General features: G+C 41.0%; 1 pseudogene; it reads left to right on the forward strand.

The window, feature by feature from the left end:
* Window positions 1-545: 545 nt before the first annotated feature.
* LOC101035717 (serine/threonine-protein kinase WNK2 pseudogene) lies at window positions 546-12,904 on the forward strand (annotated as a pseudogene).
* Window positions 12,905-13,455: the final 551 nt, after the last annotated feature.

A 13,455-nucleotide genomic window follows, 5' to 3' on the forward strand; every position in this document is an offset into this window, starting at 1 on the left:
ATTTCTGTATATTAACAAAATTGTATTTTATGTGTCTATTCTACTTGATAGGCATTACAGTTTTTTTTTTGTTTTTAGCTATTATAAACAATTATAAACAATGCTGCTGTGAATATTCAAGCACATGTCTCCTGGACACATGGGCAAAATTTCTCTAAGGTCTGCTTGGTGGCAGAATCGTTATGTCAGATATACTAGTTAATGCAAAAACTATACCAAAGTAGTCGTAACAAATGACTTTTCATATTCTTAGTGTATAAGAGTCTTATTTTCCCTAGCCTCACCAATACCTGGTATTGTTGAACTTGATTTTTTATATTTTTGATGGTGTAGGGAGTGGAAGGTAGAGCAATTAGGTGAGTATTAAATAACACCCCAATGTATTTTATTTTCATTTCCTAAAAGCTAATGTGGTTGATCATCTTTTAATATTGTCTGAGTCATCTGTGTTTCCTTTTCTGTGAAATACCTGTTGCTATCTCTGTTCATCTCCCAGCAAACAATCAGCTGTTCTCTGCTAAGTTTTGTGGCACTTTGCACTACACATGCACAACCCAATCAAGGACCCATGGTAAGTCCCCTTGCAGAATTCTGGGGTTCCTTTTAGTTATCGCCCCTTTTTCCTGTAACCATTTTTAAATTCCAGCTGATCTCTTAGTCCTGAACCCAATCTTTGATTTCTTAATTCGTGTGCTACTGCCTGTATTACAGTAGGAAAAGTGAGACTCACCTATACGTTTCCTTTTTTCTTTGTAAAGGACCACAAGGATTATATTTCTGCTTTTCCTATACCTGTTATCAAATGGCTGGAAATAGTCATTTGGTTTAGTTTTAGAGTTATTTGTTATGAGATGGTAAGTTCAATACTCATTCCTTTATTATGGTCGGATGTGGAATTCCTAAATTTCAATTTTAAGTATTTTTGAACTTGTACTGTGATTTCCTCTTTGGCTTATGAGTCTCTTAAAATTTTCTTAAAATTTCAAATATGTGGGGTTTTAAAAAATTCTTTTTGTTGTTAAGTTTAAACTTTATAGCGTTATTATTTTTGCAGATGATCTTCACTGTAGCAGTCCTTTCCAATTTTATGAATTTAGCACGAGAGTAGAAGACATAGTCAATTTTCTTAAGTGCCCGAGAAGAATATGTATTTTCCACTTTTAAGTGTAATACTCTATTCTATCCCATAGATCAAACTTTTTATTTTACTCTTAAGAACTTCACTAATCTTTCTAGCCTTTCTGTTTAATGTACCATTTATAGAGACATGTTAAAATATCTTACTATGTGGGTGAATGTTCTACTTTTTCTTTATAGGTCCATTAACCTTTTCCTTCGTATGATCCAAGGCAATAATATTAGGTCCACGTGAGCTTTAAATTGTTCTTGTGGAGTTTGGGAACTGGATATTTATTAGAGATCGACACCTGTGAGAGAGAGGAAGAAGGATTGTGCGAAGAAAATGCTCAAATTGCAATGTAGGACCAACAAAGCCTAGAAGAAACTGGCAGCAAGCATGTCCTTTCAGAGTGTCCTGTGTCAGACTAAAATGGCCAAGCCTTTAAGCACCACCTTGTTCAGTCACCGAATGCAGGCTGCCCTGAGGCAAGGGAGGCTGTTTGGATCTGAGGTACACAGGCTACTGAGTAGACTCCACTGACTGCACTTGCTACAGACAGGCAACCAGTCCCTCTTTGCTGTTGGGTCTGGGAAGTCTGTCTCTGTGTTCTTGTTACTGTGCATTCAAATTCACTTCTCCATGTATTTTTGAAGCAATTTCTTTTTTTTTTTTTTTTTTTTTTTTGAGATGGAGTTTCACTCTCGTTACCCAGGCTGGAGTGCAATGGCACGATCTCGGCTCACCACAGCCTCCGCCTCCGGTTCAGGCAATTCTCCTGCCTCAGCCTCCTGAGTAGCTGGGATTACAGGCACGCGCCACCATGCCCAGCTAATGTTTTGTATTTTTAGTAGAGACGGGGTTTCACCATGTTGACCAGGATGGTCTCGATCTCTCGACCTCGTGATCCACCCACCTCGGCCTCCCAAAGTGCTGGGATTACAGGCTTGAGCCACCGTGCCCGGCGAGAAGCAATTTCTTTTCCAAGACTCCAGTGGGCTTTCTTTCTGAGGAGAAACTCAGAGAGAGCCATGTTGTGACAAACTATGGCTCCCACAGCTTCAGTGAATCTGGTTTCTGGACTGCAATGGATATTCCTTGTCTCCTTTCTTTAACATCCATTCTAGATTCACTTTGCTGTCAGTGCCCACCTCTGTTGAACTCATTGGCTTACCTGGTGGAGGTGGCTCAGACCTCATTTTTGAGGTTTCCAACCCCCAGTCACCATGTCCTTCTTAGGGTTGTTGCATGTCTCCATTTACAGTCACAAATGTGTGGGAGAGTGGCAGGAGGCACACATGTGGGTCACCTCGCTTTATTACTCTGTTCTTTCCCAGTTGGGTAAAACTATGTTCACTTCCTCCTAATGATCCCATCTACCACCCTTTCACGACAGTGATATTTGCCTGTCGGTCCCTAGACACAAGGAGCTTGTAGAGCTCAGGGGGCAACCATAGCTTTTATTCAATGGAACTCTTATGTGTTTGCAGGTAACAGTGTGCTCCCTTGGGGGACCAGGATCTCTAGTCCCACTGATACCTCAGTTTAATGGAAGTAATGGAAAAAAGAGCCACATTAGCTTCCACCCTTGCTTTTTGGATCCATGCATTTGTTTTTCCAACTGCGTTCAGCTCTGTACAGATATCTTGGTTTCATGCATATACTGCATCCTGGAAGACAGCAGCTGGAGGATAGCATTTATGCTTGCAGAGTTTGACTCCTTAACTAGTGCTTCAGCTGTTTCTTCAGCAGCTTGTTATACCTTATTATATACCTTATTATCAGCTATGGGTAATGTGGGACATGATGCATTTAAGGAATCCATGATCATGGGCTTACTCCACACCTCCTTGGCAGAGAACAATGAATACCCTGGTCCAATGCAATGTTACATTATAACAAATATAACTGGAGCCTACACACACACACACACACACACACACACACACACACACACACATTTTTATATATATACAGAGTCTTACTCAGCTGCTTAGGCTGAAGTCCAGTGGCGTGATCTCGGCTCACTACAACCACCGTCTCCCGGGTTCAAGCAATTCTCTCATCTCAGCCTCCTGAGTAGCTGAGATTACAGACACTCACCATTAGGCCTGGCTATTTTTTTTTCCATATTTTAGTAGAGACAGGGTTTCACTGTGTTGGTCAGGATGGTCTCGAACTCCTGACCTCAGTTGATTCACCTGCCTCGGCCTCCCAAAGTGCTAGGATTACAGGCATGAGCCACCACACCTGGCCTGGAGCAAATATGTTTAAGTCCTCAGATAGTAGTGGTGGCTCAGGTCTTTCATTCAGGAACAGAAAATCTGTATGTGGAACATGTCTACTTCTACAAATCATTGACACCTCCATTATGTACATACCCCAGCGAAGTCAGTTTGCTCCAAGATGTACATGAGTCTCTGTGAGTCTGAAGATTCATCATTAGTCTCTCTTTTGGCAGTTTGGACATTTACCGACAGCTATAACTAACCCAGTCTTAGTAACCAGAAGTTCACGTTGTTCTGACTCTGAAAAACTCTCATCTCTTTTACTGTGGGCACTTTCATTCACATGCCCATTAGGTTAGTATTGGTGGAGAAACGTGCAACAAAATTGGTTGATGCCAACAGACTAGCATAATTTTTTACTTGGTTGTTTAGTACCTGCTTCATTTGACATCTGGAAGGTGTAGATACATTGTAAAACAGTCATCAGGTATTCTACCCACTCCCATATGTTCAATCCATATGATTCCACTCTAGAATTTCTTGTTCCCAATATCTTGATCTTTTTCATTCTAGATCCCTGACCAGCTACCAGGCCATTTATCATTTCCCTTGAGACTCTGTATAGACTTACCTCAGGCTACTGTTCTCTCCAGGCTAGCTGAATAATCAGGTGCACTGCCCAATACTCTGCCCATTGAGAAGATTTCCCCTCATCACCCCTTGAAGGCCACCCTTAAGTGGGCCTCAGTGCTGATATCATTCATTTCAACTTGCAACCACATATTAAGACAGTTAAAGATGAATTATTTTCCTCTTCTGCCATCAGTAGCAAGGGGTCCCCATGTAGTCGTGGACATTAACTGAGGGAAGCAGCAGTGGCACAGAGTTGTGTGTCTCGCTTACCTGATCATAACCCTTGCTTGTGCCTTCTAATCCTGCTTATGCTCTATCTTGAATGTCTCACTTCTGTTTTACAGTGGATTGTTTCTTGTCCTGACTTTTTCAGTTGTAGGGTCTGCCAGTTCTGAGCACATGGGCTCATGGTCTGAAATTCCAACTTTACCAGTGCTCAGTAGCAGACCAAGGGTTGTTTTCTTTCTCAATGAGCATATAGTTCTTTACCACATACAGCATAGTCTTACTCTAATCTCCATTGGCCTGAGACATGGTTCACCTACTGGGTTTTGTCGCAAAATTGATACATTTAGTTGCCCCTCTGATGGCATCAATACCACAGAGTCTGCTGGATTTTATGGATTAAGCAGCAAGAATATTTCATTACAGTTTAGACAGCTGCACAACTATTTCTGGTTTTGGGTCCTGCTATAGTTTGCTTTTTGGATCCATGAATTCTTCCTACTGGGGACACAGCTCTACAGACATTTTTGTTTCACCCATATACTGCATCCTGGAGGATGCTATAGTTTGGATGTTTATCCTCTCCAAATCTCAGGCTGAAATTTGATCCCCAGTGTTAGAGGTGGGAACTAATGCAAGGTATTTGGGTCATAGGTGTTTATCCCTCATGAATAGATTAATGTTCTACCTGGGTGAGAAGCGAGTGAGTTCTTGCTATATTCATGTATACAAATACTTTGTTTTATGATGGATTATAAATATCTTGTTCATGTGTTTGAATGCGAAGATAATGAAGAAGGAGATGTTGAGAAAAATATTGCAGTGTCTTGCTTACATTACGGGATAATGATGTTGGCATTTATGAAAAGCTGCAACCTAGTGGATCTAAAAGCTTTAGAAAATGATTTATAAAATAGAGCTGGAGTAATAAGAAGCAGCTTTGGAAGTCTGATGTTATCTATCTGTTTTCTTCCTTTTTTCTCTCTCCTTTTTTAGTTTTTAAATTAGTTAACAGTATACTTTTTATCGAAATTTTAAAATTCACATGCATTTGTAAGAAATGCACAAAGTAATCCAATGTAATCTTTACCAAGTTCCTTCAAAGGTGACATTTGCAAAACTGTTCTACAATATCACAACTAGGATATTGTCGTTGATACAATTCATCAATGTTACTCAGAATTTCCCCACTTTTACTTGTACTCGCTGTGTGTGTGTGTGTGTGTGTGTGTGTGTGTGTGTGTTTCTATGCAGTTTTACCACATGTTGGTTTCTGTATCCCCCCCATCACAGTTAAAATTTGGAACAGTTCCATCACAACAGGGATTCCTCATATTACTCCTCGTGACCATGTCCACCTCCCACCCATGCTTGCCCTCCCATTTATAACCAATGGCAATCACTAATATGATCTCCATTATCTAAAGTTTTCTAATTTCAAGAATGCCACATAAGTGCTCCTATCCAGGATATAACTCTTGAAATGGACTTTTTCCATTCAACACACTGTCTAGAGATTTATCCGCGTTCTAGTTTATATCGGTAGCTTGTTCCGTTATAGTATTGATTAGTATTCCAGGATATGGGTGTACCACAATTTGACAAAACCATTCTCCTATTGAAAGAAATTTGCATAGTTTTCAAATTTTTACTATTATGAGTAAAGCTACTGTGAACATCAGTGCACAGCTTTACATTTGTTGTAAATTACCTGTTAAATGACAGGTAATTTTCTGGAATAAATGCCCAAAAGTGCAATTGCTAGGTCATATGATAAGGGCATAATTTTATAATTATAATATTCTTAATTTTATAAGAATGTAATCTGTTTTTCAAAATGTCATATCAACTTAAATTCTCACCAGTAATGTATCACTAATTGTTTCTTTTTTATTTTAATTTTAGTTAACATGTAATAGTTGTTTATGTTTATGAGATAGAGTGATATTTTAATATTTATACACAATGCTTAATGATCAAATCAGTAACATTCTCAACAACGTTTGGTGCTTCATTATTTTTTATTGTTGTCATTCTAACAGGTGTGTAGTGATATGGTAATTTTAATTGGCAAGTTTGCTAATAACTAATTATACTAAAACTCTTTTCCTGTGCTTATTTATCATATTACTCTTCTGGGTAATATTTCTCCAAGTCCTTTTTCTACCTTCTAATTGGAATGTTTGATTTTTTAACTGTTTAGTTTTATTTAAATTTCATTAATTTAATTTTAGAATAAGTGGACTGTTCAGAAAATTCCCATATAACCCTGTCCCACACACTCACATCCTCCCCTACAGTTGAAATCTTGCACCACAGTAGAACATTTGAAACAATAAATGAATCTACACTGACACATTATTATCACCCAAAGCCTATACAGAAGGGTTCACTCACGATGTGGTATGCTCTATGGGTTTGGACAAATATATAATGACATGCATCCATGATTTGTAGTATCAGGTAGAATATACTGATGGAATTGTTTAGTGTGTAGCATTATTGAATTATTTTTGTCTTAATAATATGCATTTAAGTTTCCTCCATGTCTTTTTATAGCTTCATATCTCATGTATTTTTGCTTTTATTTTTTTTTTATGAGATGTCTCTTTCTTTTGCCAGGCTGGAGTGCAGTGGTGAATCTTGGCTTACTGCAACCTCCACTTCCCGGGTTCAAGTGATTCTCCTGCCTCAGCCTCCTGATTAGATAGGACTACAGGTGCGTACCACCACACCCAGCTAATTTTTGTATTTTTAGTGGAGATGGGGTTTCACCATGTTAGCCAGGATTGTCTTGATCTCTTGACCTTGTATCCACCCGCTTCAACCTACCAAAGTGTCAGGATTACAGGCATGAGCCATCACACCTATCTCATGTATTTTTAACTCAAAATATATTCCATTGACTGGATGTACCACAGTTTATTTATCCATTCAGTTACTGAAGGACATCTTGGTTGCTGCTAGGTTTAAATAATCACAAACAAAGCTAGCTGCTATAAACATCTATATGCAAATTTTTGTGTAGATATGTTTCCAATAAATTTAGGTAAATACAAAAAGCCACAATTGCTGGGTTATATGGGGAGACTATGATTCACTTTGTAAGAAATTACTAAACCACCTTCCGAAGTGATTGTACCATTTTGTTCATACCAGCAATAAGTCAAGCTCCTGTTGTTCCCACATACTTGCCAGAATTTGGTGCTGTTGGTTTTTTACATTTTGGCCTTTCTGATATGTATGTAGTGGGATCATATTGTTTTAATTTGCAATTCCCTAACGGCATATCATGTTGAACATTTCTTTCTATGCTTATTTGCCATCTGTATATCTGGGTGAGGTATCTATACAGACCTTTTGCCCATTTTGCTCATCTAATTGTTTTCTTATTGTTGAATTTTAAGAGTGCTTTGTATATTTTGTGTAAAAGTCCTTTATCTTTTGCAGATACTTTCTCGAAATCTGTGGCATATCTACTCATTTAGTTGATGTTGTCCAAACTCAAAGCTTTTAATTTTAATAAAATCCAGTGAATTGATTCTTTCTTTAATGGATCATGCCTTTGGTTTTTAATCTAAAATGTCATTGCCATACCCAGGGTCATCTTGGTTTTCTCTTATGTTGTCTTTTAGGAGTTTGTGGTTTTATATGTCAATTTATGAACCATTTTGGGTTAATTGTTGTGAATGGTTAATGTCTATGTCTATAGCATTTTCATTCTTTTTTTTTTTTTTTTTTGCATGTAGATATCCAATTGCTTCAGCAATATTTGTTGAAAACTATCTTTGTGCCATTTTAAAGATAGCTTTGCTCCCTTGTCAAAGATCTATTTGACTTGTGGACTGTATTTTTGTTGGTTTATTTCTGGGTTCTCTATTCTGTTCCACTGATCTGTGTCTATGGTTTTATCATCACACTATCTTGGTTACTGTAGCTTTATATCAAGTTTTGAAGTCATGTAGTTTCAGTCCTCCGATTTTGTTCTTCATCAATGTTAATTTAAAAATTCTGTGTCTCTTGCTTCTCCACATAAATTTTAGAATTCGTTTGTCAACATACATTAGATGACTTGCTGGCATTTTGATTAAGCTAACATTGAATTTATAGACCAAATTAAATATTTCTAGCCACAAACATGGAATATATCTCCATTGTTTAGTTATTCTTTGATTTCTTTCACCAGAGTTTTATGATTTAATGATTTTTCTCATATATGTATATATATATATATATATATATATATATATATATACATATATACATATATATTTATTTTTTTCGTTTTGTTTTGTTTTGTTTGATACAGAGTCTTGCTCTGTCATCCTGGCTGGAGTGCAGTGGCACAATCTTGGCTCATTGCAACCTCTACTTCCTGGTTTCAGGCATTTCTCCTGCCTCAGCCCCCTGAGTAGCTGGGACTATAAGCATGCACCACCACATTCATTTGATTTTTGTCCTTTTAGTAGGGATCGGTTTTCACCATGTTGGCCAGGTTTGTCTCAAACTCCTGACCTCAAGTGATCCACCCACCTCAGCCTACCAAAGTGCTGGGATTACAGGTGTGAGATACAACACCCAGCCTGTGTACATATTTTGTTATATTCATTAATATTTATTTCATTTGGGGGAGTGCTAATGTAAAGAAGAATATGTTCTTAATTTCAAACTTCAGTTATTCATTTTTGGTATTGGTATATAGGTAACTGACTTTTGTACATTAACCTGCAAACTTGCTGTAATCTTTTATTACCATGTTACTACAGTAACCTCCTTTCAAGAGGTTTTTATTTAAATTGATTCTCTGGCAGTTTTTGCAAAGATTATCATGTCATCTGCAAACTAAGACAGTTTATTTCCTCCTTCTCAATTAGTATGCTGTTTCCAGTTATTGTCTTACTGCATTCGATAGAATTTCCAACAGGGTGTTAAAAAGCAGTAGTGAGAGGAAACATTCTTGCCTTGTTCCTGATTTTAGTGTGAAAGTTTTACTTGTAGGGTTTTGAGAATTCTTTATATAGCATAGATACTAGTTCGTTGTCATATATGTGATTTGCAAGTATTTTCTCCCACTCTTGAACTTATCTTTTTATTCTTTCAAAAGGGTCTTTTGCAGAGCAGTATTTTTCATTTTGGTGAGGTCCTATTTATCAGATTTTCTTTTTCTGAACCATGACCTTGATTTTAAGTTTGGACTTCATATGAACTGTTTGCCTAGTCCTACATCAACAAAAATCATCCTCATTTTTTTCTACAGATTTTATGGTTAAATATTTTATGTTGATTCATTATTCACTTTGAGCTAATTTTGTATAAGATGTGAGATTTAAGCTACAGATAAATTTTGCCTCTGGTTGTCTAATTGCTATAGTACGATCTGTTGAAAGCTTTCTTTCTTCTATTGAATTGTCTTGGCACATCTGTCAAAAATTTATTAAGCTTATTTGGTTGGGGCTAATCCTGGTTTATCTATTGTGTTTCATTGATTTGTTTGTCTGTTTCTCTGACATAGAACACTGACTTGATTACTATATCTATATAGTAAAACTTAATCTCAGGTAAAGTTATTTCTGTTACTTTCTTCTTCTTTCTAATTTTTAAAAATGTATTCCATGGGCAGTGGTATATCCTAAAAATTGTGAAATAAATGTATCTATGTCTAGCAAAAGTGTTGTGATATCTCATTGTGGTTTATGTTTTATATTGTAGCTGACTAATAATATAGCAAATGTTTGTAGGTGCTCATTTGCTATCTGCATATCGTCTTTGTTGAAATGTCTTTTGTTAGAAATTGCATGAAGTTATAAATCGATTTGGGGAGAAATGCCTATTTTACTCATGCTAAGGCTTTTAATCTATGAAAATTGTATGTTTCTTCATTTATTTAGATCTTTGTTTTATCAGCGTTTTGAATTTTCGGTACACAGATATTGTGCATGCTTTATTGAGAGTATGCCTAGATGTTTCATTTCTTTGAAACAATTATAAGTTATGTTTTATCTTTACTTTCAGTTTCTGCCTGTTCATTTTTAGTATACAGAAATGCAGTTGATGATTTTGTTTTGATTCTGTATTCTACAAACCTGCAAAACTTGTTAGTCTTAGAAGGTATTTTTTTTCTTTTTATAGATTCCTTAGGATTTTCTCATAGACAGTTTTGCCAGTTCTATTTGTTTCTTTCCAGTCTTTATAGCTTGTTTGTTGCTTTGTTACAATGGTTTGAACTTCCAGTACTCTGATGAATAAGAATAGCAGGAGAAGACATCTTCGCTCCTAATCTTATGGGAAATCATTTAAGGATCTTTTATAATTAATAAATATTTTAGCTATAGAATTTGGTAGGTAATTTTTGTCATTTGGAGTAATATCCTTCCAATCCTAACTTTCAGAGAGTTCTTATCTTGAAAAAAAGTTAGATTTTATCAAATATTATTTCTATATTAATTGATATAATCATATAATTTTTCTTCAATACTCTGTTAAAATTGTGGATTCTATTCATTGATTAGCAATGTTGAACAAGTCTTGAACACTTGAAATAAATTCTACTTGTTCATGGGGCATAATCCTTTTTATACATTGTTGGAATTTTATGAAAATATGAACGAATAACTTTATTTTTCTTCTAGGTTTATTGAGCCATGATTGACATATGAAATTGCATACATTCAAGATGTACAATGTGATGTTTGTTATATGTAGATATTGTTAAATGACTCCCACAGTGCCCCAGGGGAGCCCCCCAGCTCCCCAGGGGAGGCCCCCCACCCAGCACCTGCACCTGAGCCCAGCCCTCACAGCAGGGCCCCCCGGCCCTCCTTGGGTCAGCCGCTCCCCTGCTTCCTGCCGCAGTGGAGGCCATCAGCCTGGCCATCTCCCATCTCCCAAGCCCACCCCTGGGGCCCATGATTCCACCACAGCCACCCTCAGTCCTGGAGTTGAATGAGGAAGGCCCGCTCTCGTGGACAGCACCATCAAGATCCTGGATGAGAAGCTGCAGACTTTGTTCTACCAGGAGCACGTGCCCACCTCCTCAGCCTCAGCTGGGGCCCCTGTGGAGGTGGGCAACAGAGACTTCACCCTGGAGCCCTGCTTGGAGGTCTGGGCATTGGGGGGACCTGGCCCTGCCCCCAGCGCCTAACGAGGCTGTCACAGGGCGTGCCCAGCCACCCCAGCCCTTGGTGGAAAAGTCAGAACTGGCCCCTACTGGAGGGGCCGTGATGGAGCAGGGCACGTCTTCGTCAGTGACAGCAGAGTCATCTTCCAGGAGCATGCTGGGCTATGACAGAGATGGAGGGCAGGTGGTCTCAGACTCCCGTGTGGTGCCCAGTGCCACGCAGGATGGATCTGTTTTTGTGAGACCTGCATGCGTGGAGCCCACAGACAAGGAAGGTGGAGTCACTGGAGAAAGTTCAGCAGAGCCCCCACAGAGTGCTATGGGCATTTCCACAGTGGGTGGCCAGGCCAGCCACCCCCATACACTCGGCGCTCGAGCTCCGGAGTCCCCTCGGAAACATCCAGAGCAGCAGGATGGCAGCTCACCAGCTAAGACTCTAGGCCATTTCTCGTGGTCAGTACGCAGGAAGAGTGGACCCTGGCCTCCCCCCACAACCTGAGGTACCCCGCCCCACCCGACGTCTACCTGGAAGAGGGCCCCTCCAGCCACGACGTGAAGCTGGCGGTGCAGCGGGTGCAGAGGGCCTCCTCCATCGAGGTCGGCGTGAGCGAGCCCTAGTCCAGTGATTCCAGGGACGAGTGCCCTCAGGGAAGGCCCTGGTGCAGAAGCAGGCGTCCCTGCCTGGGAGTGGCAGCATGGCTGGCAACCTCATGATGAAGGCCACTGCCTTCCTGCAGAGGCCTCCTCGAGCCGGCTCGATTGGCCCAGAGATGCCCAGCAGGGCAGGCGTGAAGGTCCTCACCATCAGTGACCTCCTTCCGCTCGCAGTCATCCTACATCAGCAGCGACAACGACTCAGAGCTGGAGGACGCTGCCATAAAGAAGGAGCGGCAGAGTCTGCGGGAGAAGCACCTGAAGGAGATCTCGGAGCTGCAGAGCCAGCAGAAGCAGGAGACCAAGGCTCTGTACCGCTGCCTGGGCAAGCCGCTGCCTCCCAACATGGGCTTCTTCCACACGGTGCCCCAGAAAAGCCAGCAAGAGCAAGCTGAAGGAGGGCAAGCGGCTGCACCCCTGTCGCGGCAGCTCAAGGTGGTGGCCTCCAGCACAGGTCCCTTGGCTAACTCTAGCAGAGGCCCTCCCGCTAAGGACCCTGCCCCAGCCAGTGCAGGGCTCACTGCAGACATCACGGGCCTGAGCGGGAAGGCAGTGCAGACCCAGCAGCCCTGCTCCTCCGGGGCGTCTCTGTCTTCGGACATCTGCTCTGGCTTAGCCAATGATGGAGGCGGAGCACATGGCCAAGGGTCCTCCACCAGCAACCTGGCCCCAAACCCTGAGCCTGGCCCCCAGCCCACCCTGCACGTCCAGGCGCAGGTGAACAACAGCAACAACAAGAAGGGCACCTTCACGGATGACCTGCATAAGCTGGTGGACGAGTGGACAGGCAAGACAGTGGGGGCCGCGCAGCTGAAGCCCACGCTCAGTCAGCGGAAGCAGACCCAGAAGCTGCAGGACGTGGAGGCCCAGGCAGGCCGGGCTGCCCCTGGCGAGGCGTGGGATCACCAAGAACTAGGCTTTTCCACTTGACAGATTGGGAGGTGACCCACGCGCCCACAGCTCCACAGCTGGCAGGTGGAAAGGACAGGCCAGGCCAGGGCTGTGACTCCACAGCTCAGATACAGCAGCAGCCCTGGCCTGGGCACCTGGGCAGTCTGTGCCCCACACTCAGAGCTGGTAGCCCTGGTCTCTGCAGACAGACCCACCTCTGCCTGAGTTCTATTTGTGCCCAGGCTGGAGACCAGGGCAGGTGTGTCACCCGGAATGACATCAGCGTTGGGCTATAGTCCACACGCACGTGGGGCAGAAATGACCTGCTCTCCTAGGTTTTGACACCTCACTTGTTATGATGTCAGTGCAAGTTGGAGGAGCATCTGCTGTTTTTCAGCTTTCTGTAGAGCTTTGTGGAAGATCAATGTTATTTCTATCTCAAACATTTAGTAAAGGTCATTCATGAAGCCAAAAAAAAAAAAAGAAAGAAAAGAAAAGAAAGGCTCCTGGGCTCTCCCTCTGCAGAGTTCCCTGCCCTAAGAGAATGTTACCACCTGAACAGTCCTTGGTGAATCTGAGAGGAGAGGATG

Source organism: Saimiri boliviensis, chromosome 1 (assembly GCF_048565385.1).
Source record: "Saimiri boliviensis isolate mSaiBol1 chromosome 1, mSaiBol1.pri, whole genome shotgun sequence".
In the NCBI taxonomy this organism is placed as follows: domain Eukaryota; kingdom Metazoa; phylum Chordata; class Mammalia; order Primates; family Cebidae; genus Saimiri; species Saimiri boliviensis.